Here is a 13,647-nt window from a genome sequence, read left to right as displayed (position 1 = left end):
ATCCTCATGCTCAAATCAAATGCCAAGTTACTGATTTAATTAAAAGGTATGTGAAGCATATGTATAATGTTGGAGAAATGTTGATCATTCAATATGACTTCACACTGTGCCGTTCTAGTTGCACTGAAAGTTGGGTGCTCAACCTGAGCTGCTGGAAGTATCAATGCTTGAAGTACAGTACAGCACATGCTTTAGCTGCTGTTTGCATGCCTTTTAAATAACTTGCATACTGTCTTTTTGAGTAACTCGAGTTTGTAAAAAGGGTTATAAAACCAAAACTATTGGTATGATGTTGGATTCCAACAGAATGGCCCCTGAAGGTTTCTGTGTTGTTCTGTCTTTTCTGAGTGCAGAACCAAAAACACTTATTAATTTGCACTTTATCAATTAACTTAATTTTATCTGACTCCAATTTTATATTAAACTGGCTCCAATTTAAGTTGAACCTCTAATTTAGATTTAAACTCTAATTGATTTCTGATCATTCTTTTAGTGTAATCTTTTTAAGTTATTGATTACTCTGAATCGTCCTAACATTCATTATCCTTTCATTCAGGTCCCGATTGTTGCTCAGAGTCATATGCTGGCCAATTAATTACATAGATCTCATGAACACAAAATCACCAGTCCATTCATAGTCAGCGGTTGCAGGGTTTACTAATATCATCTGGTTCAGCCGCCTACTTCTTGCTCATAACCAGATGATAGTTTTATTTAGTCACGTTTTATACAACATGCTAAGACGGTGATAAGCAGTGACTGGAAGTCTTACGTGGTTTTCTCCTATTCATAAGCTCCAGTATTGATCATTATCCTAGACATAAGTTTGCGGTAACAAAAGGCATCCCTCGAATCTACCGGTGATAAATGATTTTGGAGGAATACAGAATAAATCAAAAAGTAACGATTTATTTGCCAGGTAGGATTTAAAACGTGAGTTACAAAATCAATCATAGCCAATTTCACACATGATCAGAATAAACAAACATTCCTAAAAATAAAAGACAAATCAAAGAAACATACCTGGCAATGAAAAACTACTCACAGCAATTGTGTGGATATCTGACTACAGACTCCCCGAGCTCCTTGCCAACCCTCCTTAAATATCCAGACAGAAAATATTGCATACCAAATAGTATTCTATTTTCAACAATGAGAATTTTGGGGTGAATGGATACTTGGCTTCGTGGGGTTTAACCTTATTAACATACAAGAAATAATTTAAATTGTAGGTCAAGGAGGGGGATAGACCTCCCGAATTATGCAGTATTTGGGAAAGACCTTATAACTTTTCACCATTAGTTTTACCAACATGGGAAAGAGACCATCATACCAGTCGCACAGAGACCTCTTAAATGATATCAAACACATACAGTTGCATTCTTTGTTTTCATGGTATTTGATATATTTTTACATATAAATCTTGTGTCTTTGTATTGGTACTGAGCTGTTGAAGGGGAGAAGGAGGCGAGAGAGAAGAGGGGGCAGCAAGGTGATTTGCCATTTATCACACTGTGGTGATATTCAGGTGAAGATTTCAGCTTTGTAAACAATGCAAAGGCAATTTGCAATTTATCACACATGGTGATATTCAGGTGTAGATTTCAGCTTTTGTGAGAGAGTTCTATGATGTTGGTTCTCGCAGACCGACAGTGGTCCAAGGAGGTACAAACCACAAACCGGTGACAGAGTGTTGGGCCCCCAAGGCTCATCAGTGTGCAAGGGCAATGAAAGCTATCCCATCTGGTCTGAACCGACAGAAGGTCTACTGTGGCACAAGTCACTTTTAATGATGGTTACTGGAGGAATGTGTCACAACACACAGTGCATCGCACCCTGCTGCGTATGGGGCTGCGTAGCCATAGACTGGTCAGAGTGCCCATGATAACCCCTGTCCACCATCAAAAGTGCCCAGTGGCTCGCCTCAATCCGGGTGGCAGAGGACGAATCTCAGTTGCCTCCGTGTCTGAGACCGTCAATCCGTGCATCTTATCACGTGGCTTGTTGAGCACATCACTGCGGAGACATAGCACATGTGGAGGCTTCACGCTATTCTCCACGGCATCCATGCACAACTCACCACGCGCCCCACCAAGAGCGAGAACCACACATTATAGTGACAATGAGGAAGTTACCCCATGTGACTCTACCCTCCCTAGCAACCAGGCCAATTTGGTTGCTTAGGAGAGCTGGCTGGAGTCACTCAGCGGACCCTGGATTTCAACTCATGACTCCAGGGGTGGTAGTCAGTGTCTTAATTTGCTGAGCTACCCAGGCCCCCGTATTGCATGTATTTTAATGTTAGTACATAGTAGTTCAAGACACCTAATATAATGTGGGACCGTATATATTGTAAATATTTGATAAAGGCCTATCACCCAGCCCTATTGGTTTTTAAACTCAAAATTTAAAACCGAAGGTAAGGAAGACCAGGTTAATTATGTAATAGAAATATTTCTGGATGCATTGTTCATCAAAAGAGAGAAAACAAATCTTTTCTAAAAGTCTATTCAAGACAAACTTTACAATCATAAAGGTGTCCCACTTCTGAGTTCCACCTAATACTTTGTTATTATGGACATAATGATATATGCTTAATTTAGGCTTCATCCTGCTATGCTTTACCACGTTAAATTATAATGTCCAAAAACCAGCACAGGCAATGCCAGAAAAGCTTTTTCGATAAGCACTTAAGTAGAACACAGTTCCAGACCTGCTGCTGCATATGCAGTGTTGATTTCAGTATATCATTAGGCAGGGGTTTTCAAACTTTCTAATGCCAAGGACCTCTAAATATGATGATCTCCTTGCGAGGGACCCCCTTCTTAAAATATAAAGGCAGTTATTTCATGCATACAGGCCCATTTATACTGTGTGTGAATAGTAAGTGTAAATTATTTTGATTCCAAACTAAAAAATTGACTTTTATTTTTCATTGTTATAAAGACAGACCAAATTATTATACATAATTACAAAACAAAAATATGAAAAAAATAATTATATAAAAAAAATTATATAAAATTGTTTACAGTGTGTCTTTATTCTTTCTTTAAAAGAAAATATTACTTTTTTTTCTCTAACCAATATTAGAATTTTAGAGAAATGGTAGAAAATTTTAATTATTATATATATATATATATATATATATATGTAGATTTTAAAGCAGCTTTCTAAAACCTTTTTTTTTAATTGTTCGTGGACACCCTAGAACCCCATTGTGGCCCCTGGGAGTCCTCAGACCTCAGTTTGAAAACCCCTGATATAGAGTAATGAAATTAAACTGAAAACTGCCCTTTTTGCCACCAACTTGCTATCCCCTGTAAAGTGTCAACATAAAATGTATGTCAAACTTTCCTAGACAACTTTGTGTACATTAAACTTGGATTTCACTTCTATTACACCTGGTGCTTGTAATATTCTACAATAGTTCTACAAACACTTGCAAAAGCCTTTTTTCCCAGAAATGCTGCATCATGCCAACAATCTAATCTTCCTGAAGGATGTATTGCCCTTTTTCCTCCTTTATGAGCACATGGTGCCAACTTTTAAACTGATCTCAGTGATTAAATCCTTGAATCCGTGAAGTTTATGACCTACACTTATTTCACAGGGATTTTAAGAAGGAGAATTAAAGTTGAATGTAACACCTCAAGTGAGGTGTTGTTGAGCAAACTGTCTCAAGAGAGGTTTTCACAAGCAAATTTTGAATAGTAACTGTTTGTGAGACATTCCTGTTTAAAAGACCAGCATTAAGTATGATGTATTTTGGATGCTGGTGTGCTATTGACATCCTTAGTAGCCAAACCAGCTTCACCAAAAAGACCATGCTGTTGTAATTCATTTAGCCATCCAATGTACATTAAGAGTAGCCCACATTGACAGTTGAATACAATATATAATTTCTAACAATACTGCTATTTCATTAATATTCTCTAAGCAAGTTTGAGAGACCTGAAGTAACATCTGCTGCTGCATAACAGCTTTTACCCATATTAGAATTAACCTGGAATGTTTCCTTTAATCGGAGTGAATAAGCTGGTACAAATTTGTTTGCTTGTCAGAATAGATGATGGTCATAATCCAATCAGGCCTTCCTGTCTGAGTTTTATCAGGTCGACGCATACCAATCTTTGAATGTTTGTGATTGACTGCTTGTGTTTCCATGACTCTACTCCTCTTAAACCCCCTGTTCAGGTCCCTGGCTGACGTCTGCCCAGCGGAGCCCACACCGCATGAGTCAGATCATGCAACCCAAAGCCCACCATCCTTTGCATCACCACGGCAAGCGGATAACACAACATTAAAGATAGATACAGTTTCTCTACCAGTGACCACCCAGCCTGAGCCCACTACCTCTCAGCCTCCTGATGCTGACCAGGTAACATTGCTTAAAACATATTAGAACACTAACTTTAACCAAACTTAAAGTTTGGAATCATTGAGACATTTTAAATTTTTTCAAAGAAATTGAAATAACATCAAGTTATTTGTATGGCATGTTTTAAACATATTTATATTTAGATACATATATTTAAGTTTTTGAACAGCAGTAATTATGTTCAAAAATGTTCAGAAAGACTCATTTGGGTTTTGTGTACACAACACAACACACGTTTTCATCGAGGTATAATTTCCCACTTGAAAGTGCATAAGTGATCTTATTTTGATGGCTGTATTAGGGCTATATGTGGTACGAAACAGACGTCCATCTTGGGATATAGTTGGACCAAATCAGACGGACTAAACAAAGTCCAATTTTCAATGACTATTTTTGGGCTAACTTAAGGCCATGACAGGCCGAACAGATTTAGCCCAAAAAACAACGTCTATATGATGTCTGGTGCTTGGTGGGTAGCATTTAATTGAGCAACAATACAGTCAAAAACATTAGTAATATTGCAAATAATTACTGTTGTGTGAAATTTAAATTTTTACCTGTGATAACACAGCTCCATTTTCAGCAGCCAGAATAGGATTTTGGCATAATATCTTTATTGTCATTTTTGATCAACCAAATACAACGTTGATTAATAATCCTCAAAATAAAAAAATAAAAAACTAAAATTTTATAGGGATTAGACGATTGGGGAGTTAATCATATATTTCTCTGATGCATGACTACTTTTATTCATCTTCTGTTGTTACAGGAAGAGGAAACTCCAGACGAAGGATGTGGAGGTGTGAATATGAACATGTTATATAAGTATAAGCCACATATAAAGTGTAAACCAAAACATACTGTGGCACAGTATCTGCAGGCTTAAGGGAATGAAATTTAAGGCATTTTAAGATTTGAATGTCAATTTAAAAAAGAACTCAAGATCAATTTGTAACAAAACAGACAAAAAAAAGAAAAAATTACATTTAGTCATTAAATGGCGAGGTCAGTACATTTAGTTGAACTGTATAAATGGTGATTTGGACTTTAAAATACTACACTGATGGAGAGAGAAACCAGTTCAGTATGAACCGATTCAATAGAATGAATCAGACTTCCTAGCACAGAGGCCGTTCAGGATGAAACACATCACTAGATTGAATTAGACTTTGCAATGTAACATAGCTTGGCTGCAAGGCTGCATGCGCAAACATTAAAGGGTTAGTTCACCCAAAAATGAAAATTCTCTCATCATATACTCAACCTTATGCCTTCTCAGATGTGTATGGCTTTCTTTCTTCTGATGAACACAAATTAAGATTTTTAGAAGAATATCTCAGCTCTGAATGTCCATACAGTCCAAGTGAATGGTGGCCAGAACTTTGAAGCTCCAAAAATCACATAAAATCAGCATAAAAGAAATCAATTTGACTCCAGTGGTTTAATAAATGTCTTCTGAAGTAATACAAAAGGTTTTGGGTAAGAACAGACCAAAATGTAACTAATTTCTTACTATAAATCTTGACATCAGCAGTCTTCTTGGTGATCATGATTTCAAGCTCGATTATACTTCCTATAGTGCCATCTAGCGCTTTGCGCATGCGTCAAGCACTAGGAAGTGTAATCAAGCTTGAAATCCTGATCATGCCTAGAGACTGCAATGGCAAGATGCACATTGGATTGCTTCTGAAGACATGGATTAAACCACTGGAGTCAAATTGATTACTTTTATACTGTCTTTGTGTTTTTTGGAGCTTCAAAGCTTTGGTCACCATTCACTTGGATTATGAGGACCAACAGAGCTACAGCGGCTCCTTCAACACATTGAAGACTTCCGCAAAAAAACATTTAAGACTTTTTTTTTCTTTCAGTTTTTTAAGATATTGAAGACTTTTGACGGTCTTAAATTTAAGTGAATTCAAGACATTTTAATATTTTTAAGGACACTCTGTGTGTCTTTTCACCCAGTGAAAGATGCTAACATGGTTAGGGTGAATATGGGCAAAGTGGGACACTTTTGAAAATGAAATTTTTCCTGGCACTTTTAATTATGTTGAAATACCATATAACCAGGGGTGCATGGGCTGAATCCCAGGGGCCGACAACTTCCAGGGAGGCCCCATTCATGTCGTCCATCAGCCTATTCTCCCCTGTCAACGTTCGCATGAGGAGCGGACATGTAAACGCATTCAGCTGGAGATGCTTATATAAAAACGAGATGTACGCAACAGTGAATGCCATCCGTAAAGCACATATTCATAGAATAATAGTCTGCACAACCGCATTCTATAGAAAATATCTGAAAATTTGTTGGAATTACATTTTATTATACACTTTCACATACATCATAAATCATTATGTGTAACATTGACAAACATAAATTCAACTTTTACTTTTTATAACTTTTTTATAACTTTTTTATAACTTTTTTATAACTAAAATTAACTCAGATGTCTGTCATTTTCTTTACCATTGCTTTTCCCAACGGTGGTTGTGAAATGAGCTCTGCCACACAACCCATTGTAACATATTCATCTTAGGAACCCCAAAAGGTAATTGTTTACTTCCCAAAGATGAGTTTAGTAAGGGTTTTTGACCATTTAAGGAAATACATATGGATATAATGCGGATCCAGCTTAACTGTCCCAATTTACCCATGTTTACCCTAGAGCTTTTTTACTGATACCTATGTAATCAATGAAATGTAATGTGAATGTCCAGTAAATTAACTGGTTGTCTACCTGCCTGCAGTGCCCTCTAGCTGTTCTGGCGTTAAGAGCTGGGTTCTTCACTTGTCTCATGCTTCCCAGTGCCTAAACAACTTCGACCAGCTACTGAAAAAGAATCATGTGACCCCACCCAAGCTGCCCTCGCTGCCATCACTGTCCCCTGACCTCATGCTGCTGTACCAAGGGCTTTTCCAGCTTCCAAAACAAGTCCAGAAAGTTTGCCTTCGTCTCAGAAAACTTAACCCTGTGTAGCATGCCTCAGCAGCAGCCTGTAGTCTTGGAGTTAAAATCTGTAGCTAGTCTAAAAATACCCAGTACTTAACCCATGCCAAAGTGCCCTGAATTCCACATCAACCCATGTTCGACACCCATAGAAATGATTTCCATTTGCCCTGTGGTTACAGAAAGCATCCAAACCTTCAACAGTCTCTCAGGTGAACAGACTGTGCTGTGCTCTGTTGTCTTTTCTGTGCCAAATATGTAGTTTAGTGGTACTTGTAAGGCAAGCATGACATAAATGATACTTTAAAATCATGCGTCTTGTTGAGGAAAGGTGTACTATTACTTTTCTAAGCGATTAGACATACATTTTTTGCATGGCAAATTATAAAACTGGAGAAAAAATTACCCATAGACTTTGACTTGGACCATTGTACACAGACCCAGAAAATCAAGAAAATCATAGATGGAAAAATTGTCAAGTCATCTCTAACATCGAGGTGGAAAGTTTTGCACAGAACAGTACCATTCATATTTTCTTAAGAAAAATGTAACAATTATATCTACTTTATATTTTTTAATTAATATTTATATTTATTAAACATTATATTTATGTAGCCCTTAAATGCTTTTGTGTTTCACCAAACATTATTACATACATCCGGTATTTTGCAACCAGGCATGTACAGTATCTATCACAAACGGATCTACAAAATTCCCAGATAGTGTAAAATTTTCAAAGCATTTTCAAGACAATTAGAAAATAATAGAATATAATATATATTGTGTTATATTTTAATGTCTTATTTTTCATATAACAAAGATGATGCAACTTGCATCAGTATATGAAAAATAAAACATAAAAAATAATGCATCATGCAACCAATGATAGAATGTGATTCATTACTTCCACATTGAAATTTTATGCAAATGTTATTTTATTTTATTAAACTGGCTGTCAAACACATATTGAGCTACACATAACACATAAGCCACACATAAGTTACACATATGTATTTTCTCTGGCACATATAGCTTTATCATACTGTTCATGTGTTGTACTTGCTATAGTTTACTTCCACATTGCTTCTTCGACAAATAGCAATGTCAAATGTAAATCAAGTCAATCACTGAAACAACAGTGCCACCCAAAAAAGGCATGTAGAATACTGTATGTATGAGTACATGCATATGGGAAATACACTGATAATTCACCATCATTGTGCATAAAATTTACATAATACTGTAGTCATTAGTATGAAATATAGTACTCATCTGTTTTGTAATAAACAAAGAAATAGATATCCTTTGATTGTAAACTTATACAGTATAGATATGAAATAATCATAAAACATCTGATTTATGGAATCACAGATATATACAGCAACACTATTACATATCTCAGGTCACTAACGACCCTATACACTTTTGGTAATTAAGATTAAGTGTTAAGAAAATTAATTAATTAATTAATTAAGAAAAGTAAGAAAAAAATATTTTGCTTTCTTTTTTTAATTATTATTATTATTATTATTATTATTATTCATTTTTGGTATTGTTACAGTACTCTTAAGAGAAAGGTTGAGAAACACTAATGAGGTGGGGGAACAACTCCCAAAAAATGAGGACACGGGTCCTCTGAAATATCTTGTCATAGTTTGTTTATGTTAAAATTCTGTTTGAGAAGCTATAAATTAAAATGTTATATTGACAAAAGAAAATCTACCAGTGTTTAAAATTTCAGTCCTCCTCTGTGCTCTTAGAAAGCACTCATGTGAAGCCAGCACTAAAATTGGAGGAAGTGGAAGATGGAGAGGTCACCTTGCCCAAAATCATTGTCCTCCCTGAGTAAGACTCTATGACCCTCACTGTTCCTGTACTGAATCTGACCTCCCATAGGTCAGTATTTCACCATCAGATTTGTTAAAGTGACAATAAGCTGAATAATTTAGCCCTATTCATTAAAAACCTGTGCTGTTTGCTTTGTAAGCTCTTTGTTTTGTTTTTTGTTCCTCCTCTCCCAGCAAAGTTGTGGATTCAGGGTAAGTTGTTCTTCAATTACAAATCTTAGTCATTACTTGTAAACCTATTCTTATTTATGGTTCACTCCATTGCCCTGCGTGCCCTAACAACAAGACTCAAATTGTTAAAGTGAGCACATTGCAACAATGACATTCAATGTCACATATAAAGCAGAGGACAGATTAGGAGAGCGCAAACAGAGCATCAGATTATTCCCTCAACTCGCTTGGCTGCAAGGCTGCATGTGCAAACATTAAAGTGTTAGTTCACCCAAAAATGAAATGTTAAAATAGGGCACCAATAGGGATCTCGCCTAGGGTGCCAGAATGGTCTGAAATGACCCTGATGACATTATTACTTTATCACCTGTGTCAGGTGTAGTTTTTTATCATATCTTGCTGTTCAGGAGAATACCCCAGTCTCAAGAGGACACAGCTCTTGGTGAGGAAGAGGAGGGTGACCTAAAAGCAATACTGCAGAAGGATGTAGGCCAAACTGATCTACTGAGTTTGAATGAGTGAGTTTTTATAACCAAATATTAGATATTTTTAGATTTTTAAAGGGATGGTTCACATATAAAAGTCTAAGCAAGTGTTTTGCTTACAACATTTTTCATTAATGGATATGATTTCTTTTAAGAAAGTTGGCATCAAAGCCTGTTGTTGTGATCACTGGGCCATGATTTCCTCTAATATGAGGCCTTGAGCAACCTATGTCTGCAGCCAGTCAAACAAGTATAGTTGTGAGTGAGCGTGGTTAGGCTGTTTAAGGAGCGAACAGACCATGCGAGAGAGAAATTGGTCGATCCAGATGAGTCTGATCATGAAAGCCCCTCAGCATGTGAGTAGAAAATGCATTTGTACTTACATTTAAATTACCTGCATTTAATTACATTTGTAGTTACACTGTTAACCTCACCCTAAGCCTAACCCCACCCCACCCCAACCCTTACCCTAAACCCTAACCATTAACCCTACTCCTAAACCTACTCGTACCTTAACCTCAGTAGCAGCAAATGTGAATTTTGTGAAATTTTGCGAAACAACATGTAGTTGCACAATAAATACATTGTACTGTATCTATTTGAATGTTAGTACATAGTAGATAAAGACAACTAATATAAAGTGGGACCCACATTCTGATAAAATCAGGATGCTTCTTGAAATAATGTTTTGAGAAAAAGTATGCCAAATGTGTAAATGTAAATGCAATGTATTCTGTTTGATATTTGAACCTTAGCTCCTGCCAAAAAGCCTGGAGCAGCTCCACCTCCACCGCTGCCTCCAGAGGAGAAGAAAGAGGAAGATGCTGAAGAAGAGGCAAAAGAGGATCAGCAATTCCATGAGTTTATGGGTTACAAGATCGAAATTCCCCAGTTTAAAATGCCCCGGATTCCCAACTGGCTCAGAGTTATCCTGGAGTTTCATTTCCCATCCAGTATTGACCCCTACACAGGTGAGTTCACCTACAATTGCCTGAAGTAGATCTTAGCTTTATGGGTCATCATTATAACAATATATATATCATTTACTACCTAATCAAAGAGGTCATATCATGGGAAAGTAAATTATTTTCTTTCTATTCTTTTGAAGGATAAGAGTTTGATGTACTATGAAAAAATACTTTTAGGAAACAACAAAGCCAGAAAAACTAAAGACTAAAGTGTGGGAAAGTCCAAACATTGTGCTGTTCCTGGTTGTGCGTAGCACCTACCGCTCTGCATTTTCTTCTGAAGGATCCCAGTGTAAGAAACGTTATAACATTATAAGTGACATTATAAGTGAATTTATAAGTGAGGGGAAACAATAAAATGATATTATCCCTTTAAAGTGCTGCTCTGAAGACCCAACTATATCATAGTGTCTTTGACAACTCACAAGATGCTTGTTTTTCTCCCAAATTAAATCGATGTTCTTAATTCACTGGCCATACCGTATATACTGTATGATTCTTAATTTCACAGATTTGATCTATGTGGTGTGGCTGTTCTTTGTGACTTTTGCGTGGAACTGGAATGTTTGGCTTATCCCCGTGCGCTGGGCTTTCCCATACCAGACCCCTGAGAATATCCACTGGTGGCTGTTTATGGACTACCTCTGTGACACCATTTATATTCTTGACATCCTGGTCTTTCAGCCCAGACTATAGTTTGTGAGAGCGGGAGACATTGTGGTGAGTATATGTAGGTGATTAGTGTACTACATTAGAGCTCAGACTGATTACTGAATAACACTCCCAAAAAGTATTTGGATACAAAAGCCACACTTACAAATGTATGACTTTCATTAGATAACAAAATACCCAATTGGCATCTGCAAACAAATGAAGCTAGAGCTTTTCTCAAAACTTACTTTTCTAGCCATTTCTGCTTTTACTATTAACCAGCTGGTTTCAAGGTGATTTTTAAAGGAAATTTGAAGTCAGTTCCTAACAGAGTAACCATAGGTGTAGTTCAGTGTTTCTCAGTCCTGTCCTGGAGTACCACTTATGCTACCTTCACATGTTATTGGAATTATCGTAAATACGTGTTTCCCACTCGGAAGTTGCACATGAATGACCCTCAAGACGTAGTTATGACTGGGAAACTCTGAGATAATTTTGATACGCGAGTTTTCAAGATGGGAGGAGTCCTAAACTTTTAACATGGCGGAGGAGAGTACGACTTCTGTAGTAAGTGACAGGTTTTACTTAGATATCTAAATACAGCTAATTGTTAGCGCTTACCATTTTGGCATATTCATTTATGTATATCACCAACCCTTTGAGGCAGGTTGTACATTTTTTACACCGTGAAAATAGCTTGTATTTGACCAAAATTCCAGTAAGCTAACTGAGAAACGTGTATTATGGTGTCAAAATAAAAGTTCCTCACGAAATATGTATGAATGACCCTGGCGTCGCCCATATTTCCTGTTCTATCCAACAACAAAGCACTTGAACACAACGTACTCGTAATTACCACTTCAGAAGTGGCCAGTAGGATAATTCCAATAGCACAGGAAGGCAGCATAACACTGCACATTTTGGATGTCTCCCTTATTTGACATACTAATCAAGGAGCATTCTACTAATGAGATAATCAGTGAATCAGGTGTGTTGGATAAAGGAGACATTCAAAATGTGTAGTGTTAGTGGTACTCCAGGAAAGGATTGAGAAACACATTAACTTTGAACATGTTCCACTTAAAGAATGGTCACACTAGATTTTAAGCATGCAAAATTTTAAACCTCGAATGAATATGGGCAACAGGATATGATGCAAGACTCTAGGGCTTCTGTTTTTAATAAATAATAAATTATAACAAATTTAGATCCTTCATTGGCTTTTCGCTGTTTGTTGTGGGGTCAGACATAATTTTGCGTGATGTCACTTTTAGTTTGACATCTAGAATGTGTCCAAATCCTTTTTGTGTTAATTTTGAGCAGTATTTCAATTGTTTTATTATTTAAAAACTAACAAATGCCATTTTGTGAAATGTTTTTGTTTAAATGTTTACTTGTGCAGTCTATCTTTAGAATAAATGCTACTTGGTTTGATGTTTTGTTATCTAATGCAGTGAAATCTACACATTTTAAGTGTTCAAATACTTTTGGGGTACTGTAAGTATCTAAGTAAGTATCTATTGATGTTTTGTCTGTTTTGTTTACTTTAGTGTGACAAAAAGGACATGAGAGAGTACTACATGCAAACAGAGCGATTCAAGGTAAAATCTTGATGTTTCTACAAAACCCTGCTGAAAAAAAAGAGCTAAAAACAAGTCTAGGTTAGCCAAACTGGCTAGTTTTAGAGGGGTTTTAAGCACTTTTTAGCTGGCCAGGCTTGGAGACCAGCATAAACTGTCTATGATCAGGCAGCCAGCTCATGCTTGTTTTAGCTGGGGTGAATCTATTCATTGCGCTCAACAAATAAAGTAAATGTATTATCGAAACATGTATCATCATAATCTTCCATGTTTGCTGAATGTTTGCTTCATGTTCTCTCAATGTTTCAGATGGATGTGATCAGTCTCTTTCCCCTGGACATCCTGTACTTCTTCACAGGCGTCAAATCGGTCTTGCGGTTTCCTCGCCTTCTAAAGGTAAGATTCACAAAGGCCTCTTTATCTCTTCTCACTGTCTCACACACACACACACACACACACACACACACAAACGATCATCTTTCTGTTCTCCTCTTGCAGTACAATGCATTCTTTGAGTTTAATGATCGTCTGGAAGCTGTGATGAGCAAAGCCTACATTTACAGGTAAGACAGAGGGCACCACTATATAAAGTCCTGGTTACTTGCATAACCTCTGT

At 36.8% G+C, this 13,647-nt stretch overlaps 1 pseudogene; it reads left to right on the top strand.

Moving 5' to 3' along the window:
- Positions 1-13,647, top strand: part of LOC127455777 (cyclic nucleotide-gated cation channel beta-3-like) — a 59,487-nt pseudogene that overhangs the window by 29,759 nt on the left and 16,081 nt on the right.

Source organism: Myxocyprinus asiaticus, chromosome 18 (genome assembly GCF_019703515.2).
Source record: "Myxocyprinus asiaticus isolate MX2 ecotype Aquarium Trade chromosome 18, UBuf_Myxa_2, whole genome shotgun sequence".
NCBI classification, from domain to species: domain Eukaryota; kingdom Metazoa; phylum Chordata; class Actinopteri; order Cypriniformes; family Catostomidae; genus Myxocyprinus; species Myxocyprinus asiaticus.
This window is presented reverse-complemented; position numbering and strand designations above follow the sequence as displayed.